Below are 20810 nucleotides of genomic sequence, written 5' to 3'. Positions count from 1 at the left end.
GAGAGGAGTGATTTGCCATTTCCTTCTCCAGTTTATTTTATAGATGAGGAAACTAAGGCAAATAAGGTAGAATATCTTGCGCAGTCAGGAAGGTTTGAGTTCAAATCTGACTTTAGACACTTATTGTGTGAGTCTGGGCAAGTCACTTCATCTTGCTTTCCTCAGTTTCCTCATCTGTAAAATAAGCTGGACAAAGAAATGGCAAATCACTCCAGTATCTGCTAAGAAAACACCAAATGAGGTCATGGACTCAAGGGAAAAATGACTCGACCACAACAACAATGAATATTCTATTTTTTTGTTTTTATTTGGGACCTCACTGCTGCATGCAGTTTGATAGATGAGGTTACTGAGATGGATGGTTCCTTGTCCAAGGTAATGAATGCAGTAAGTAAATATTAGCCACAGGATTCGAACCTAGGTCTTGGGACTTGAAATCAGCTCCTTTGTTCTAGTCTACACCAAGTCCCCAAGTGTTATATGAGACAGTACTATCTGAATGTGAGTTGGTCAGTTTGAGATGAGATTGTTTCTATTTGCAAAGAAGTCCAAGCTCTCAGATTTTAAAATGTAAATTTTGATAGACCCAAAGGGGCTACCTACCCACCATGCAATCTAAAAATCTATATAATCACTTTGTTTAGAGGCAATGGAAAAAGTACAGAGCTTGCAGTGAGGTTCTGAAAATGATGTATGACATTGTTCAGGAAAAATTATTATACTGTTTAATAACAATGATTAAAAGTTGTCCACACCCAGAAAGTCACCTGATCCCAGTAACTCTCTAGGAATGCTGAAGATGGAGCCACATAAAGCATACTTGTTTTGGGTCCCCACACCCAAGTCTTGTTTGGGGTTCACCCAAGCTTGTGTTTTGGTTTCATCCAAATTTTATTGTTCACAGTTACTCAAATCTTGTTTTGGGCAATTTGCTTAACCACATATATGTGGTTTGTCTGTGGCCACTCTTGTCTAAATTCCTCTTCCAAATGACCAAATACCCTTCTTTTTCAAACTATTTCAGATTTTGGAGTTGGTTCTCAAAAGATATATATATATATATGTATATGTGTGTGTGTGTGTGTGTGTGTGTGTATATATATATATATATATATGTGTGTGTGTGTGTGTGTGTGTGTATATATATATATATATATATATATATATATATATATATATATATAGATAGATACTAGTTGTGTAACCCTGAGCAAGTCACTTAACTCAAATGCCTCAGTTTCCTCAACTATACAATAAAAATAACATTATCCCCAACCTTACAGAGATGTTTGTGAGGCTGAAGAAGAGTTTTGCAAATTTAGCGGGTACTATAAAATCGTTATTGTTGTTTTAATTTATGGAGAGTGGCGGTGAAAAGAGTTGGGCCCCTACTAAGTGATGTCCCTCCCCCTTCTCAGCACAGTTGGTATCTCAGAAGGAGGCAGAGATCAGAGTGGATATCAGGGTGGATAGTTCCTGAATGGGGATGGGACTGGATTAAAATATAAATAAGAAATGTTTGACAAAATAAGTAAAAATACAATATAGATGTTAACTTGTGGTCATTCAAAGCCCATATGAGTGGTAGAAATCCTGTAGAGGATGGCTACATTAGATTCAAGGGCACTTTATGAGTTGGTACTTCTTACTCATGAGCCCCTACCAGGGTGCTTCAATAGTCATTCAGAAGATAAAATGGAAACGTGTTTTTAAATATTCTTATTTACTTGAGATTCACTCACACAAAAACACACAATGTCAATAGGAAGAGTGAACACCAACTTAGAGTATGCTAGTTGGCCAGACATGGGGGACACATGTGGTCAAGACAATTTACATCTTCCCGATACCTTTTTTCTTCTCATGATGTCTTCATTCTGCTTACCCCTTGGGTATAGTAATTTTTGCTGGGGGTAGGTTGCTTTACTTTGCTCCTTGGGCCTGTTCCTTTCCATGGGTAAAACCACAACAGTCAACGCTAATTCTCCCTTGAATCTATAGTTAGCTCTCTTCTGCTGGCAGAGGTTTTGCACCTTTCAACTTTTTCCTGCCCTACTCTCTCTTGTTTAACAAAAGTTTATTGAGTTGAGATCTCTTGGAGATCAGTACTTTTTTTTTTTTAAAAAAAGGAAATATTTTATTTATTTTTCCACCTGTATGCAGCAATAGTTTTCAATTTTTTTGCTAGATTCTAGAGTTTTGCATTTTCTCCCTCCTTCCCTCCCTCCCTTCCCCCCACAGAAAGCAATCGAATATAGACAATACATGTATAACCATGCTGAACATAGATCCATATTATCATGTTGTGAAAGAAGAACAGTATTTCTTAAGGTGTCATATCGTGGAAGACTGAGTTTGAAGTCAGAGCCACTTAATACCTACCTCTTTGGATCTCAGTTTCCTTTCCTGTAAAATGTGGTAGCTGGACTAGGTGGCCATTGAGGTATCTTTCAGTCTCAAATCTATAACCTTAGGATTCAAAGGTGGCTATATTAATTACTATAGTAATAATTATTCACTTCTATTTAAAAAGAATGGTTTCTCCATTTATGAGTAAATGATTCAACTGAGATTACAACTCCTGTATTCTATTACCAGACTAGGGGTTTTAATGCCCTACGGTTTTAGTCTATTTTTCACCCTATGGTAAAGCAATTGCCTGCCATTTCTCTTGTGCTTTGAGGTCCGAGCACCCTCCCTGAATTATCTCATCTGATTTTTGTTACAGCCACAGTGTAGGGGCTATTATTATTATTTATTATCCTTATATTTAAAGAGACTAGGGATCAAACATATCCAAGATGCCCTATCTTTTTCTGACTCAGCACCAATGCACTATATGATATATCAAACTACCTCTCTTCCCTTGATAAAACCAGAATAGAAGAATTTCCATAATCCGGCTATATTCTCTAGTCTACCCTTCATTTCTTTCTTCTTGCAAGTTACATTAATGTGATAAAAACTCACTGACTTAATTCTTGATATTAAGAGAAGTTAGTTCGGAGACAGGCCTATTTTTGATTTCAGAATCTGAGCTCACACTTTAATAGACCATCAAAGAAAGAGCAAATAAGTTACAGTTACCTCCCAGAAGTGCTAATTTAATCTCAAAATGAAATCTGCGGTTCCGTTGGATCAATGGGGAATTATGCTGAAGGAATCAGGATGCTTCTCTTTTGATTATAGCAACACTATACAAGTTCTAACAACTACAACGAGAAGACCAAAATGAACACATGGGTGAAATAAATGATCCAGAGACCGATTAACTAGATACAACTCAAAGGACCCCTAATTTCATTTCTGTAATCAGGGTAAGCCTGTGTAAAGAGAATGATTAAAATGAAGAATGGTGAAGTCAGCATGGTGGGGTCCCAAGACTCCGACTGTAAGCTCTGCCACGGTCTCCATGAGAAAATAGGCAAGTCTACCTGAGGACTCTTTACAATTCTACAATTCTATGACTGAACAGTTATCAAGGGAGCAGTTATCAATGACCATATACTATAGTATCATCACTGGCCAAGACCCTTGGTGTATACTCTGCTTTTAGACCCAAACCAGATGATGACACAGTACACAAGATTCTCCCTCAGGGACACCCACAACAGGTACAGACACAGGAAAAGACACTTGGATGACCAATTTTTCTAGGCCTGTATTTTTCTGCCATCCATAGACTGGTTCTTTTGCTCATGCTTTTTTTGGTTCTTATAAGGCAATGGGTTAAGTGACTTGACCAAGGACCAAGGAGCTAGGTAATTTTAAGTGTCTAAGGCTGAATTTGAATTCAGGTCCTCCTGACTCCAGGACTGGTGCTCTATTCATTTTGCTCTTGCTCTTAATGGGGCAGTAACAGGTATGGGTCCAGTGTAAGAGAAAAAAAAAGCAAAATGCCAGTCCCAAAACTAAGACTAGCTCTTCATTTATAAGCTGGCTACAAAAAAATCTCAGAGTTGGAGAGAGATGGAGGGTTGCAGGTACTATACCTCCTGCTTGCATAGGACAATTGCTCCACTTCCCTAATGGTGGTAGCAAAACATGTCTGAGTTCTCTTTTAGATGTAGGTCAGTAGATCTGATTTTAGAATATTAAGGAATAGGGGAAACTCAGTCATGGTAAAGAGGAACTAAGCAAGATAGGGGAAACTTGGCAAATGTGAATTTGCAAAGTCTAGGTACTACAGGCTAGAGTTTCTGTAAGCAGAATTAGATGACCTGTACGGAAAAAAAATGTAATTCTGCAAACATTTATCAAATCTCTACTCTGTATGGAGCACCACACCAGACAGCAGACTCCATTTAGTAAAAAATTGTTTTGTCATTTTGTGGTGCTCAGTCCTTTGTGATGCCAAAGGGGGTTTTCTTGGCAGAGGAGTAACATGATCAGCTCTATCCCAGGGAGATGAAGCCATATCACCCAGCGAGTGGGTGTCCCCTTCCCTCTGTCATCTTTTCATCCAGCCATCTTCTGTATCCAGGTCTTCCTGAGTCTTCCCCTGGGCTCTGGAGGCCCCAGCTCTGGCATCTTCTTCCAGCCTGGAAAACCTTCTAAGTGCAGGCTAATAGCAGGATGTATGTCATTCTAGGATCAACTAAAGAAGGTGGGTATGGAGACCCGCCTTCATGAAACTGGATCCTGGGTGTGACATTTTAGTTCCCAAAATAATTCAATTAAAGTCTTGAAGGTGGATGGAGGGCTGAGTTCAAGACTCTGGTATATCCTGCCACCATGACCATTGACAGTTCAGGGCACCTCTCCATTCTCTGCCTCTTCTGGCAATTCTCAAAAACTCTCAATAACCAGCAAGCTGCAGGTGTGCATGGGTGGCTAAGTGGCGCAGTGGAGAGAGGGCTGGGCCTGGGGTCAGAAGGACTCCCTGAGTTCAAATCTGACTTCAGACACTAACTGGATGACCTTGGGTGAGCTGTTTGCCTCAGTTTCCTCAACTATAAAATGAGCTGGAGAAATGACAGACTACTCCAACAAACTCTGCCAAGAAACCCCCCCGAAGGGGCTACAAATGACTGGACACAACTGAACGACACACAAGATAACTCATCAAAAACAAACCATGTGGAATTACCAAAAGGACCACAAGCTACCGTGCCTGGGTGGGTGGGAGGCAACTTGAGATCATTTAGTCCATCTTTCTCATTGTATGTCCTCCTTCTCCATGTCCTTCCGAGGCTCTGTCCTGGTCATTCTGCTTGTTGAGTCCATCTGTTCCTTTAGGTTGGTTCAACTATTACTTCCATGTGGATGAGTCCCAGGTCAATTATTTCCCACTTGAATCTCTCTCCTGACCTCTATCTGTATCCTGTTGCTCCCTAGAGATCCTGCTTTCCTTCACAGCTGGCTCAAGCACTGTTTTTCATATGAAGCCTTTTGCCAGCTGCCACCGTGTTCCCCCCCAAAAAAACATTCCCTCATATTTATTGGTCATATGCTTGTATCTATAGATGCTACTTCCTTTAAGAGAATGTCAGCCCTTGGGCGGCTAGGTGGCTGTGGGGGTAGCACGTCAGGTCTAGGGTCAGGAAGACCTGAATTCAAAACTAACCTCAACCACATACTGGTGTGATCTTGGACAAGTCATTTAACCCTCTTTATCTCAGTTTCCTCATCTATAAAATGAGATGGAGAAGGAAATGACAACCACTCCGTATCTTTGCCAAGAAAACTCCAAATGGGGTCACAGAGTTGGACAGAAACGAACAACAAAGTTTGGCGAGGTTAGGGGGACTACTTCACTTCTCTCCTGTTAAGGCCAACCTAGATCTGAACTCAGGGTTTGAACTTGGAGTGAATTCAAATTCAGATACAATGACTTGTCCAAGGTCATACAAGCAATACCAGCAAAGCCAGCATGTGAATCTAGGTTCTTCTTACCGCAATTACACTTTTTCCAGTAGATTCCAATTATACACTGGTCTGATTTTTGGACCATTCAAGTACCAGCGAGATTTTCCATGTCATATTTTATGTGTGGACAGGACAGTTTTCTAAGCAAATTTTCTTGCTTTTGAAGCGATCTGAAATGGAAGCAGTCATCCATTGGGAAGCTGCGAGAATTCCTGAAGCACAGCTACTATTTCCTCATCAAAGGAGCTGCTAACTCTGAAGACCAACAACAAATAGTGTGAGAACCTAGAAGAGGCAAGATTGTTTGCAACAGCTGGAGAAGAGGAATCCCAGGAACCCTTGTTCAGTTTGGAATCAGTGATTTACGCCTTTAGACTTTGAGATTGTTACTTTTAAAAATAAAACTCAGTGGAAGATGCTAATTTTAGAGTATTAATAAGCTTGTTCAGAAATAGTGAGTTGTGCAAGGGCCAATCTTGTTTTTTGTTTTTGGTTCTTGCAAGGGGATAAGTGACTTGCCCAAGGTCACACAGCTAGGTCATTCTTAAGTGTCTGAGGCTGGATTTGAGTTCAGGTCCTCCCCTGCCCTGTGAGGCTATCTTTTGGGGGGGGTGGCCCCCTTTTTTTAAAGGGCCAGAGATTGGCACCTTGGTTTATAGGAGAGAATGTCCAGTGACTGGGAGGTGCTGCTTTGGGTCTCCACAGTCCTGGAAAGGGCGTTTCATCTTGACAGGGGAGCAGGAACAGTATGAGAAAAGAGACACACACACACACACACACACACACACACACACACCACACACACACACACAAACCACACACACACCACACACACACACCACACACACAAACCACACACACCACACACACCACACACACCACACACACCACACACACACCACACACACCACACACACCACACACACACACACACACACACACAACACACACACCACACACAACACACACACCACACACCACACACACCACACACACACACACACACACACACACACACACACACACACACACCCACACACACACACACACACACACACACAACACACACACACACACACACCACCACACACACACCACACACACCACACACACACACACACACACACACACACACACACACACACACACACACGGAACACCAGGCTTGCTATGCTTGTTGTAAGAGTCGATACCTCCCTCCTTTCCCCCGGCAGCCGGCAGTGGGGGTTCCCAGTGGGCCCTGAGAGGGGGGGATGTGGTGGCTGTGGGAAGCAGGGTGGGGGGATGGGGCGGGGGGGGGGGGCAGAGGCAGAAGGAAGGAGACCGAGAGTCACACGGGGTTCTCTCTTGTATCATGGAGTGAAGCTCAGCGATGTTGGAGGCTTCCAAGGGAGGTAAAGGCAGGGACTAGACCTGGGGCGGGGAGAAGGGGAGAGAGAGGGACAGACAGACAGACAGACAGACAGACAGACTGATACCGATGGACAGAGAGAGAGAGAGACAGAGACTGGGGGGGGGGAGAAGGGACAGACAGAGAGAGGGGTGGGGCAGAGACAGACAGACAGAGACAGATGGACAGAGAGACAGAGACAGAGAGAGAGAGAGAGAGAGAGAGACTGGGGGGGAGGAGGGACAGACAGACAGACAGACAGAGAGACTGATACCGATGGACAGAGAGAGAGAGACAGAGACTGGGGGGGGGAGAAGGGACAGACAGAGAGAGAGAGGGGTGGGGCAGAGACAGACAGACAGAGACAGATGGACAGACAGAGACAGAGAGAGAGACAGAGACTGGGGGGGGGGAGGAGGGACAGACAGACAGACAGAGACAGAGACAGATGGACAGAGAGAGACAGGGGGAGAGGGAGAAGAGGGACAGGCAGACAGACAGACGGGCAGACAGGGAGAGCACAGAGGCGAGGGGCGTCCGTGCCGGCCGCTGCTGCCCCCCCCGCCCCCGGGCCGGCCCAGCTGGGGGTCTGGCGCTCCCGGAGCCCCTCGGGCCGGTTCTGGGGGGGCCCGCCCTGGGGAGTCCCCGCCCCGACCCTTCCGCGTGGAGGAGGGGGAGGGGCGGGGTGGCGGCGGCGGCCGGATCTGGGGGGACGGGGGTCGCTCCCGGGGGACTGGGGGGCTCTAAGCCCCTCGGCAGGGCGGGCCCGGCCCCGCCCCTCCCCGCCCCCTCCGCCACCGCCCCTACCTGGCCCCGCGCTACGTCATGGAATCCTCCGGCCCCGCCCCCTTTCGGGGGGCGCGCGCTGATTGGCGGCGGAGCGCGTGGCCCGCCCCCCGGCCCCGCCCCGGCCCCGCCCTCGCCGCCCGCCAGGCCCGGCCGAGCGTGCGGGAAGTTGTGGAGCCGGGCCCGCCAGTCCGGGCCCGCCAGTCCGGGCCCGCCAGTCCGCCGCCGCCCGGGGCCCGCCAGTCCGGGCCCGCCAGTCCCGCCGCCGCCCGGGGCCCGCCAGTCCAGGACCCGCCAGTCCGGGCCCGCCAGTCCGGGACCCGCCAGTTCCGGGGCCGGAGCAGCGCCCGCGGGCCGGAGCAGGTGAGGGGGTGGGGGGCCCCGCGGCCGGCTTTCTCGGGGACCCGGGTCCGAGCCCAGACTCGGGCTCCCGCTTGGGGGGCGGGGGCGGCCCCGGCGGCCGCCTCGCTGCTCCTCGTCTCCGCACCCCCGACCCCCCCCCCCAGCCTGCTTCCCCGGCCCGGCGGGATCCTCCCCGGAGCCCGGCCCCCCCGCTGCTCCCCACGGCGGTGCTGGGGCCGAGGGGGGGGGCAGGATCCGGCGCCCCCCCCCCCGCCGCGTGGCTCGGGGGGGCCCAGGCCCCGGGTTCCAGTTCCACCTCAGACCGCTCGATGCCGGGCGAGCCCCCCCCGCCACCCCCCCAAAAACCCCAAACCTGGGGCCCGGCCTCTGGGCTGGGGGCGGGGCCCAGCCCGGGCGCGTGGGGAGGGGGGACCCGGGGGCGCCCCCGCCGGGAAGCCTCCCTCCGCCCCTGCGCCCCTCCTCCTCCTGGGCCCGGGGCGTCTCTGCCCCCCCCCGCCCCTCCCCGGATGCCGCCGCCACCTTGGCCGAGGCCCCTTGTTGTCAAGTGCGAGGTTGGGACGAGGCGCCCCAGCGCTGCCCTCCGTGCCCAACGCATGCGGTGCGGGGCCGGGGTGCGGGGGGCGGCGGTGCGGGACCGGGGTGCGGGGGGCTGCGGTGCGGAGCCGGAGGTGCGGGGGGCCGGCGGTGCGGGGCCGGGGTGCCGGGGTGCGGGGCCGGGGTGCGGGGGGCTGCGGTACGGAGCCGGGGTGCGGGGGGCTGCGGTAGGAGCCGGGGTGCGGCGGTGCGGGGCCGGGGTGCGGGGGGCTGCGGTACGGAGCCGGAGGTGCGGGGGGCCGGCGGCGCGGGGCCAGAGGTGCGGGGGGCCGGCGGTGCGGGGGGCCAGGTGCGGGGGGGTGCTGCGGCACGGGGCCTGCAGCGCGGTGGGCGGCGGGGCCGGCGGGGCCCGGCCCGGGAACTCCCTCGGCTCCGTTCGGTCCAGCTGGGCTAGACCTGCGCCCGGCCCGGGGGCTTCTTGGCCTCGGAGCCTCCCGGTCTGTAGCGGGTCTCTGACAGCTGCCTCGTGACTCAGCCGGGCAGAAGCAGCACTTGAACTCAGCTCCTCCGGGCCCGTGGCCCGCCTCAGGCCGCTCTAGCCCTCTAGTGTGTCTCGGACTGTAGGGTTGTGGCAAGAGCCCTTTTGTCTACCAGAGACCAGGAGCCGCTCAAACCCCCAGGTGGCCAGAGCCCTGCCCTTGAGCCACAGCCTCCCCGGCTTCTGTTCACCCACACATCGGCCGCATTTCCAGGGTCAGGTCTTCCTGGCTTCTCTCAAGTCCACTCGGAAAGGACTTTAGTTTGGCTTTTTGGTTTTTTTGCAGCAGTGGGGTTAAGTGGCTTGGCCAAGGCCACACAGCCAGGTGTCTGAGGCCAAATTGAACTCAAGTACTCCTGACTCTGGGGCCGGCGCTCTATCCACTGCGCCACCTAGCCACCCCAGGATTTTAGTTTTTAAAAGAGGGCAAATCAATCAAAAATCAGAATGTATTTTCTGGATTCTCAGAAATATTATTTATAGTATATAAAATTTGATGAGTTTTCCTTATTACAGTTTACATATAATAATATTTTAGTATCATTGCCCTCAGGTTCACGATTGTAGAGTGCTTGCCCACAAACACAACGGTGATCCATCAAAATGAAAGTTTTGGGGTTTTTTTAAATAGACATTGCATCCCACATGTTTTTAATGTCCAAACATTCTAGAAGGAACCGTTTTCAACATATAGAGACCAAGGGGAAGTCATTAAACCCATTGGAGACCAGGAAGTGGTCCATGTCCTGCTGCCTGATCAGGAATTACCCAGTGGGCGCTCTCAAGGTGTTTAAACTGGCCAAGCTAACATTCCCCAAGGCTTTTGTTTGGTTACTACATGCAGTTGAGATACCTACCTGGGCAGTGGGCCACAGAGGGTGTTAAAATAAAAGAATCAGGCATAGTGGATAGAGCACCGGCCCGGAGTCAGGAGTCCCTGAGTTCAAATCTGGCCTTAGACACTTAATAATTACCTAACTCTGTGGCCTTGGGACAGCTACTTAACCCCTTTGCCTTGTAAAAAAAATAATAAAAGAAAAGAATCCTAGCAGCAGTTAGTAACTTGACCTCAGACAATTTCTGTCAAAAAAAAAAAAGATGGGAATGAGATAATAGCCAATAGCAGGATAATATATTTCCATATACATATCTAAAGCTTCAAGGTTTACAAAGAACTTTGCACATTTTATCTCATTTGATCCTCATAATAACCTTGTGAAGGAGGCTCCACAATTATCTCACAGTTATTTACAGAAGAGCAAACAGCTTCAGATTTCAGTTTCTCAGGGTCTCACACAAAAACGTCTGAGGCAGGATTCGAACTCTGCTCTTTCTGACTCCAAGTCCAGTCCTCTCTCCACTTGGTCCCCCCCGGCTCCTTCTCAGATTGAAAAAGCACATGAAAAGAGCTTCACATACTTCAGCTTTTTTGACCCCAACAGTTTGGTGTGTTAGGCATCTTACTGATTTAGAGACAGGCTCAGCGAGTTTTAAGTGTTAGATTTGTGGCCAAGCCAACTAGAATGTATCAGGGATGACAGTGGAACCCAGGCTTTCTTCTCTCTCATACTGGAGAAAACCTTGGCCCTATGGGTACCTACTGACTCCTCCTTAATCAGGATAAGGATTGTTTTTTTATCCCAGTTGTACTATTTTTGCATATCTAAAGAGTAACTCGAACCAATCATAATAGACCCTATTGCCTGAGGAACATCAATCATTGTTGAGATGCTTTACTCATGTAATATATCTAGAAATACTGTTTTCTGAAATGTTAAAAAAAAAGGTAGAGATTCTCAATTTTCTTGTTACAAATGTGATTATAGTTATTGATTCAGTATTGATATGTACCTTAATGACCTTTTCATGAGATTTTATAGTAAGAAAATATTTATTCCCTGGTGTATAACCTTGCCCTCATCAGACTGGTCCTCTAGATAGGCCCTCAGCCAGCAATTGAAACCAGCTCAATGGGACCTTCCAGAGTTTCAATTCCTCTTTCATAGCCTTTGAGATTCAATCAATCAACAAGTCTTTACTTGCCAGGCTCAATATTAGACTTTGGAAAGACAAGGACAGACCAGATCCTACCCTCTGGGATTTCATTCTATAGTCAATGTCCTCTGCACGTGGCCACGAGGCATGACAGAAGGACTTTTGTGTGAAGGAAGATATGTTGGAGGCCCTTGGTATGCAGAAGAGAGAAATTGCCCCAGCTTACCTACCTGAAGGAGAATCCCAAACTCTCTCCCATCATTCCTTCTGAACCGGCTACTGGTGTATCAGGACATCTTTACGGCAGATCTCTGTCATCTTCAGTGAACAAGGACAGGTGTGGTATGAATAATTGACATCTTTGGGTACCCCCTTGTAAGCCTGCTACTAAACTAAGTCACAGGTGGTGAAGGTGACCTCTGAAGTTCCTTTCGGCCCCTAAGATTCCATGGTTCTCTTGATTATAGAAATTTAATAGTTCGGTTTAGGTTTCCTCCCCTGCTGACCTTATTTAGGCCTTGGTGAGTGGGAGAAGATAGAAAAGAAAGGTCACAGGTATTTGTCTTAATACCTGAAGTGATCCCAAAAGGTGATTAGGGAAGAAGCAGAGAGATATACTGGGCCGTGGTAAGATGTGACCTGTAAGTGGATGCCTCTTGCCTCTTGGTAAGCACATTTTTTTTCTTGCAGTGTATGGGTCCTTTCCCTTGCTTTCTATTCCTAATGTTTAGAGGCAGAGCCAAAGTTTCCTAGCAAAGCCAGGGTCCTCTACAAAGCTACAAGTTGAATAATCAATAGTTGGTTGTTCTGTTCACACATTATTATCTATATCGATGTAGAAGAAGGATAATGTAGTTCAGAGGCATCAAACAGGGGAGAGCCACACTCCTGAGTGGGGCTATAGACCCAGATTAAAAAGCAGTTGGGAAATATTTAAAAATAAATAAAAACCAAAATCGAGTATAAATGTCATTACTTGGTTTTCTAATTCAATATGCAGAGCTTCTTGTTTCTATTTGAGCTGGATCCAACTGTGGTAGGTAACATGCCTTTCTGGAAGTCCTTTCATACTTAGAAATGGGCACCTGTTCTGTCTCCCTTTGCCCATCCACCAGTTTCTTTGTCCTGCCCTCTTTCTTTGTGTATCCATTATCCACACCATCCCAGGTTGAGGATGTCATTAAGTAGCTGGCAGCACCCTTAAAATCAGTGTCTCTTCCTAGCCACATTCTTTCATCTTCATCATCATCCTCATTCTCATCCTTTTACGGGCTGTGCTCCTTCCTTTGCATTGATTTTTCTAACTTGTGTCAATTAGCTTGACCCCAGACTTACTCATGCCATTCATCTCTCTTCTCTCTTCCCTATTTTTTGGTTCAATTAGTATGGAAAGACTCTAAATGCCTCGAAACTTTCAGAAATTTTCTTTAGGGCCTCCAGAATGATTTCCACTTATTTTACTATTACTCCTCATTTACTCCCTCTAATATTCTGCATTTGTATCTTATTCTTTTAGCTAGCATTTATAGAACTTTGCAAAGAGCTTTACTTATTTCATTGGGTCCTTACAACAACTCCACAGTAGTGTTAATATTTTCCCCATTTTACAGTTGGGAAAATTGAGTCTCAAGAGGTGCAATGACTTGACCAAAGTCACCCAACTAGTATGGATCAGAGGCAGGATTTGAACTCATGTTTTCCTGACTTCAGAGTTAACACTATTTCCACTGTGCCATCCCATTAACCTTCATCCCTAAACCCTAGCAGGGCTGTGTGATCTCAGTTTTATATATTCACTAATGTGCTTAAAAAGTCATTATTTCTTATCTCAATGAATCAAATCTGTTTTTTTCTTAAGCATCTATATTGATTTTTATATGATTTTTAAAAATTAATGTCTTGATTTTCTTGTTTTCTATTTTAATGAGTAGCTTGGAGGGGCTGCTATTTGCTTTGCCTGTGGCTAGTATTTTAGCTTCACTATTGGTTGTGTAGACCTTTTTTGGACCCACTAATAAACCTATTCACTGCATATAATATTGGGAAATATTAGGAAAATGGATTCTGCTACAGATGGCTGTTAGCAAGAACATTTTAGAATGTAACTGGTAGGTGACTGTGCACCTTCCCTTTCCCCAGCCCTAATTTACTCCTCAATCCTTTTCATGCTTGGAGCACATTCAAGGGTGAGGAGGTGGAAGGGAGCCCTGTAGAGCTTTGCAGGAAGGGAGTACAAAGCTTTCTTGGCTCATGGGATCTCAGGCTTGAAGCCCAGTCTCTCTCTCTCTCTCTCTCTCTCTCTCTCTCTCTCTCTCTCTCTCTCACACACACACACACACACACACACACACACACACACACACACACACACACACACACACACACACTTTTAAACTGTTGCTCATTGTCTTCAAGTAAAGGGTGATCCTGGAAAGAGAAAGAGAAATAAGATTTCCCACTTGACCCTAGAAGGACAGAATGGAGAGCAAAGGGATGGGAGGTGGGAGGGGGTAATGCAAAGATGTAGACGTGATAAAGGAACTGGTAGTTATTAGGTAGTCAGGAGGTAACTCAGTGGATAGAGCGCTGAGACTTTGAGTTGGGAAAACCTGAGTTCAAATTCCATGGTCTTAGACAAGTCGCTACCTTTCAATCTCAGTTACCTCATCTGTAAAATGAGGATGACCATCATATCTAAATGAAAGGATTGTTCTGAAGATCAAATGAGAGAACATATTTAAAGCTCTTCCTGGGGTGGCTAGGTGGCACAGTGGATAGAGCATTGGCCCTGGAGTCAGGAGGACCTGAGTTCAAATGTGGCCTCAGACACTTAATAATTCCCTAGCTGTGTGACCTTGGGCAAGTCACTTAACCCCACTGCCTTGCAAAAAAAAAACCCTAAAAAAATGAAGCTCTTCCTGAACCTTAAATTTTGGTCTAAATGCTTATGATTTGTAATATTATATTTGTAATATTATTAATGCAATAACAGTAAGAATAGTCACCCAAAATATCATCACCCTTCTTTGGAGATAGTGAGTTCCCCTCACTTGGAGTTGTCTAGCCAAGAATGGATGTTCTCTTGTTGGGAATGTTGTTGTCTAAATTCTTAATCTGGCTGGGGGGGGGGACTCCATGGTCTCTGAGATTGTCATTCTGAGCATAGGACTTGCAGTCTTGAACTTGGGTGGGAGCCAGGGCTCTCCCATTTCTCAGCTGTAGGACCCTGGGCAAGTCATTGAATTTCCCTGAGTCTTGGTTTTTTTTCTTTTTTGGAAAATGGACATAGTAATTATTATGCACTTAAAGTGTGCTAGCACAGTTCTTAAGGTAAAGTAGCTCCTGCCTCAAGGAACTTTCAGTCTAAAGAGGGAGAAAACATGCAAAGCATTGTAAAATGTAGACAGGATACATTGGGAATAGTCGACAGATGGGAAGCGCTAGCAGGAAAAGGAGCTGGGAAGGAAATGGGGGTGTTTGTGGTGTTTTTTTCCCCAGGTGATCTTTTGGGGACTCAGGTTTCCAAAGAGAGTGGCACAGGGTAGGGCAACATCTCAGTGGTCAATCCTAACCTTGAACCCAAGTCCTCTGGTTCCCATCAGGCTCTGTCAGTCTAGCACCTGACCAGAGCTCTCCTCCTGCCAAATTTTTTAATCTCAAGATTCTGCTGGTATTGACCTGTCAAGAACTGAAAACACTAGTCTCTAAGAAGGCAATGGGAAGGCTGGTGGGTTTGGGCAGGCCCTGGCACATCCAAAAAGGAGTTTGCAATGAGAACAGAGTCCAAGATAATCAAAAAGGAAATGGCCTGGCCCAGTCATGTGATGGGAGAAAGATGTAACCAGTGGATAGCCTTTGTGTCCGCCTTGGGGAATCCTGCTCCCAACAAGTTGGACAGACCCCTCTCTCCCCCAGGGTTCATTGTTGGAAGATAGGGCCAAGAACAGAACAGGTGACTCAGGATGGATGGGCTGAGATCTGTGCTCTGGAAGGGATGTTCATGCGGATGAGATCACCAGCTCATATGAGTATAAAATACTGGGCTAGTCGTAGGTGAAAAAGAGGCAGAGGAGGACTCCAAGGACTTCTTTATGTTCTCTGGTGGGTCAGGAGTAGATTTACAACATGCCTGCAGAGAAGAAGAAACAAAATACCATCCAGAAGGGAGAGCCCTATCAGTGAAGGAAGGATGAAGAGACGCCTTGTAGCTGGGGGCACCTGAGCTGGCTTTGGTACAGGGTGAAGGTGAAGAGGGCAGGCAGTGTAGTCCTAGGAATGAGAGAAGAGCTGGCTGGTAGTTTGACTAGAAAAAAATTAGAGAAGAGGAATCTTAGGCATGAAAGAGATTGTCTAGGGCTAACCAAAACCTGTTTTTATTTTGAAGTCTTCACCTATGGACTGGTCTTGGCTTCTTAAAACTCCTCTGTGGCAATCAAAAGCATTCTTTGATAAACATGAGTGGAAGGGAGAAGTATTGAAAGGGGAAGTGCCAATATCATTAATTAGGTCATTGTTTTCTTTTGAAGACATCATCTGTTGGCTGGAGAAAAATCTGAAAAACTTGGCCAACTCACTTAGTGAAGTCCCTGGCACCAGTGAAATTCCTTACCTTGGATGGGGTTGGAACCTTTGCTTGAGTGTGTTTGTGTGTGTGTGTGTGTGTGTGTGTGTGCGTGTGTGCGTGTGTGTGCGCGCACGTGTGAATGAGCCAGAAGGACTTGCTCACCTGTTCAAGCCCTCTTAAAGAAATCTTCTTTTTTTTTGGTTTTTGCAAGGCAAATGGGGTTAAGTGGCTTGCCCAAGGCCACACGGCTAGGTCATTATTAAGTGTCTGAGACCGGATTTGAACCCAGGTACTCCTGACTCCAGGGCTGGTGCTTTATCCGCTATACCACCTAGCCGCCCCTTAAAGAAATCTTAAATAACAACTGCATGTAAATTTAGAGTCCAGTTTTTAAGTGACTGCCTTGTCGAGCTTCCCAAGGCCACAGTGGTTTTGTAGTCCAGGAGTGTTGGCTTGGGGAGTTTGTTTTCTGCTGTTGGAAAATATAAATAAATGATGGCCATGGAACCCAAATCTAGCTAGTGGAGAAAGGAGTGGTCACTGGAAGGGTGACCTGAACAGGTCCCTTCATTTCTGAAAATGACTTTGAAAAGCACTTTGAATATGAGACAAAAAAGAATAAGAGTATAATCTTCCTCCTCTCAACAAGGATGGCAGGAAAGTTGTTTGACTGTGAATGCAAGTCTAGGTCTAAGGTTTTTCTTTTCTTCCTCTATAGAGAAAATGAAGCTTAGAGGGAGAGGCCATAGAGCGGTAGGGTGTAATGGCGAGGGAACTCAGCCCTTCTGCACGCAGATCCTCACCATAACGCAGGGGCATTGGTACTGGCACCCCCATTCCGTAGACCAAGGAAAATCAAGTCGGTGGGCATCTGTGCAGGAGAGCCCGAAGTTTAGCCAAGAGGGAGATGAAGGCGTGAATGTAGCCAGTGTGAGTATTTCCTGAAAATGGAGGAAGTGACCAATCAGAAGAGTCCAGGGGTGGCGGTGGAGGAGGCTGCCAGGGTCAAGGCATCTTCTTGCCTGAAGAACAGAGGAGGAGGAACTCGGGAACCACCCTGGAGAAGAATGGAAGGAGGAGGAAGGCCGACCCAAGAAGAGCAGAAGGTTGGGGCAGCTAGGTGGTGCAGTGGATAGAGCACCGGCCCTGGAGTCAGGAGGACCTGAGTTCAAATGTGAGCTCAGATAATTAATTACCTAGCTGTGTGGCCTTGGGCAAGTCACTTAACCCCATTGCCTAGCCAAAAAAAAAAAGAGCAGAAGGTGCCTTGGCACAGTTCTTTCCATGGCCTCACCTACTGCCTCCCTTCTCTCTCCTGCATCTCTCCCCCATCTCTACACTAGAAGGAGTAGTAACTAGGGCATGAAACTGGGGTTGAGAAGGAATGGTAGGACACAGGGACATAAGTTGGAAAGCACCTTTGTCATCCTTCCCCTAGGCTTGGAAGGTCCTAGATTCCGGGCCAGCAGGAACCTTGGGAGCTCATCCTGTCCAAGGCCTTCGTTTTACGGAGGAGGGAACAAGGGGGCAAAGAGATTTTCCTGAGGGCTTCCGTGGGACCGTGATGCCATAGCTCTGGAGTTCAAAGGGACCTGAGAGGTCATCCAGTCCAATCCTCATCATTTACAGAACAGGAGGCCGATCCAGAAAGGGAAAGTCTCTTGGCCAAGGTCATGTGGGCCCGGGTTGTAAAGGAGAAGAGAGATTGGGGCTGGAAATGAGGAAGAGTTAAGCCCAGGCCAGCCTTGACCACAGGATTTGGGAGGGCTTCCAAGTCCTTCTTCCCTCTGAGTACCTCAAAATTAACAGATTTGCACTTGGTTTTTAAAGCAATTTAAAAAAATTCTCCATTGATAATGTCAATATGCAGCAGTGTTTGACTGCTGACATCTATTTTCATTTTTGTCTAAATTCAAATCAACTCGTATTTGCAAGAAAGTACAAGTTAAAAATAATTATTATAAAGTGCAGCTTTTTCCTTCCCCTTCTTTTTAAGACATGATAAAAATCAAAGAAAAAAATAGACATGTTAGCAAATGACCTGAACTAGCCCCATGATTTCTTTCTCTCTAATCTTAATTAAACCTGAAGCAGATACATGGTGAAGCAAAGCCCCCGGTGAGGGAGTTGTAATTTGGGTTGAGACCCTGCAGACTGAGGTTTTAAGATTGCCACAGGTAGAAAGCAGGGAAGCGCCATTTGCTAGTTCTTTAGCCTTGCCAGTCTCTGGTGCTAATTAAGAGAAAATATTTACTTTGACTCCTTGAAATGGAAATGACCAGGGAGAAACAATGAAGATGCCTTCTTCCCCAGCCTTCCCAGGCTTGGGTGTAGAGCTTTGGATTGTTGGAGTCAGAACACCTCTGAGAGGTCATTTAGGCCAACCTTCTTATTTTACAGGTGAGGAAACTGAGGCTCACAGGGGAAGTTCCTTGGGCCATGGTGCATAGTTCCTGGCAGAGCCAGGTGTACTGCCAGAGGTAACACCCAGCTCCTAAAGTAGTCTTTGGGCCAAGGAAGAGGAATCCAAAGGAGGGTTTCTAGGATTAAACATTTAGAGCTTCAGAGGCCTCCTGGGCCAGAACTTCCTTGTTGTGGATGGGGACACCGAGGCATAAGATGTGAACCCTGCACCTCTGACTAGAGAGGCGGGTTCCTTCCCCTGCACCATAATGTTTCCTGGGATTAGATTCCTCCTATTGTAAGACTGGTGGCAAGTCCCTTAACCTCTCCCAACTTCAGTTTTCTCCTCGGAAAAATGAGAATAGCAGTAGCCCCACCCCAGGGTGGTGGGTGAGATAACTGTTCAGCTGCTATTTATTTCTTGTTTGACCTCAAAGCAGTTTGGATCACTGGGCCTCAATTTCTTCTTGTACAAAGTGAGAGGTTTAGTCTAGTTTGGGAGATCCTAACTTTTATATGTGATGGAGCCTTGCCAGTCTGAAGTCTGGCTACTAGATGACTCAATGAAGTCAGCAAGACTTGAGTTCAAATCTAGCCTCAGATAGTTACTAGCTATTTGACCCCAAATAAGTTTTTAATCCTATTTTTCTCAGTTTCCTCAACTGTAAAAAAGTGGGAGGAGGAAATAGCAAACCTTCAATATTTTTGAGAGGAAAACTCCAAATGAGATCACAAAGAATAAGACATTAATGAACACCAGAAAAGTTGAAGCCTATGGTCCCTTTTCAGAGTAATGTTTTAAATATTTAAAAATAAAATACATTGGATTACAAAGAAAATTAATGGTTAATGAAAATAAAGATGTAATCTTTCCCCCCACCTCCCAATCAAGTTCATGAACATCCTAAAATCTGTCCATAGGCCCAGGTTAAGACTCCCTGGGAGAATGAGCTTGGGGAGCCCAGGGAACTAGGTTTCTGCCCCATTGAGTCTGTTTCTCCAAACTATAAAATAGGACTGAGAAGAGAGTCTCTTAAGAATCAAGTGGCCGGGGTTGGGGGGGGGGGTGGCTAGGTAGTGCAGTGGATAAAGCACCAGCCCTGGAGTCAGGAGTACCTGGGTTCAAATCTGGTCTCAGACACTTAATAATTCCCTAGCTGTGTGGCCTTGGACAAGCCACTTAACTCCATTTGCCTTGCAAAAACCTAAAAAAAAAAAAGAATCAAGGGGGGGGCAGCTAGGTGGCACAATGGATAGAGCTCTAACTGGCCTTTAATAATTACCTAGCTGTGTGACCTTGGGCAAGTCACTTAACCCCATTGCTTTGCAAAACCAAAAATAAAACAAAAGAATAAACAAGTCCCAGATGGTTGTGAAACCCTCAGAAAAGTGGCAAGGGCTTGTTTCCTTTTCACACCAACTGAACTCTAGGGGAGAAGGATGGGCCAGGCATGACTGGGTCACACCCAAGAGTCTGCACTTGTGCTTGCTGAGGCCAGTGGAGCTTTGGGCTTGACCCTGGGCACCTGGTGAGTAAGGAGTGGGAGGTGGATCGGGGGCAATCTTAACTCAAGTGGCTCAAGCATCCAGGCTTTTTATAGATACATTGCCATAGAGAGGACCAAGGGGGTCCCCCGGAAGCTCCCTGAATGACTATAGGAAATTCCCTTTTCAATAAAAATAAGAGTGGATAGAGGGAGCAGGCTTCAGATTTGGGAAAACTTGGACTTGATGGTATCTGTGTGGAAGGTATATAGAAGGCACTAAATAAATGCTTCTCAATTTGGCTCTGATTAGTCATTTAATTTCTTGATACTTTGGACAACCTTCCAAGACCATGGGGTTTCAGAGGAGGTGCCATCCTGCATCTTTAGAAGGAGTTTTGACCATAGGAGTTCCCTGCTCTGATGAAAATCATTGGTTTGGACCTTCTTTTCTCTCAGATCCCTACCCATAGCTGCCATTTATGGGATTAACAAAGTGTTGTGCATTCATGATCTCATTGGACTTGGAATCAATCAGGAAGACCTGAATTTGAATCTTGCCTCAGACCCTTTAAGTCAGTCAATTAAGAGTCATCCAACATTGATTAAGTATCACTATATCCTGGTCACTGTGCTTAATGTTAGGGATACACAGAAAGACAATCCACCCTTTCCCACAAGTCATTTACTATCTGTGACCCTGGACAAGTCACTTACTCTTTCCCATCCTCAGTTTCCTTATCTGTAAAATGGGAATAATAACAGTACTGAAAGCTACATAAATACTAAGACTCTAAGGTAGGATTTGAACCCAAGTCTCAGCCTTCAAGTGCAGGGTACCATACCATATTGTTTTTCATCATTAGCACTTTTAACTGATTCTTG

General features: G+C 46.6%; 1 protein-coding gene across 4 annotated transcripts in view; it reads left to right on the top strand.

Moving 5' to 3' along the window:
* Positions 1–8282: 8282 nt before the first annotated feature.
* Positions 8283–20810, top strand: part of OSBPL3 (oxysterol binding protein like 3) — a 139910-nt gene continuing 127382 nt past the window's right edge. For all 4 annotated transcript variants that reach the window (XM_074195504.1, XM_074195502.1, XM_074195503.1 and 1 more), the window contains exon 1: positions 8283–8407. The gene's annotated coding sequence lies outside the window, so the exon portion shown is untranslated. The remainder of the gene's footprint in view (positions 8408–20810) is intronic.

The sequence above is a fragment of the Macrotis lagotis genome, chromosome 7 (assembly GCF_037893015.1).
Source record: "Macrotis lagotis isolate mMagLag1 chromosome 7, bilby.v1.9.chrom.fasta, whole genome shotgun sequence".
Classification (NCBI taxonomy): domain Eukaryota; kingdom Metazoa; phylum Chordata; class Mammalia; order Peramelemorphia; family Peramelidae; genus Macrotis; species Macrotis lagotis.
Note: the sequence above shows the minus strand (reverse complement) of the source record. Positions and strands in the feature narration are given on the sequence as shown.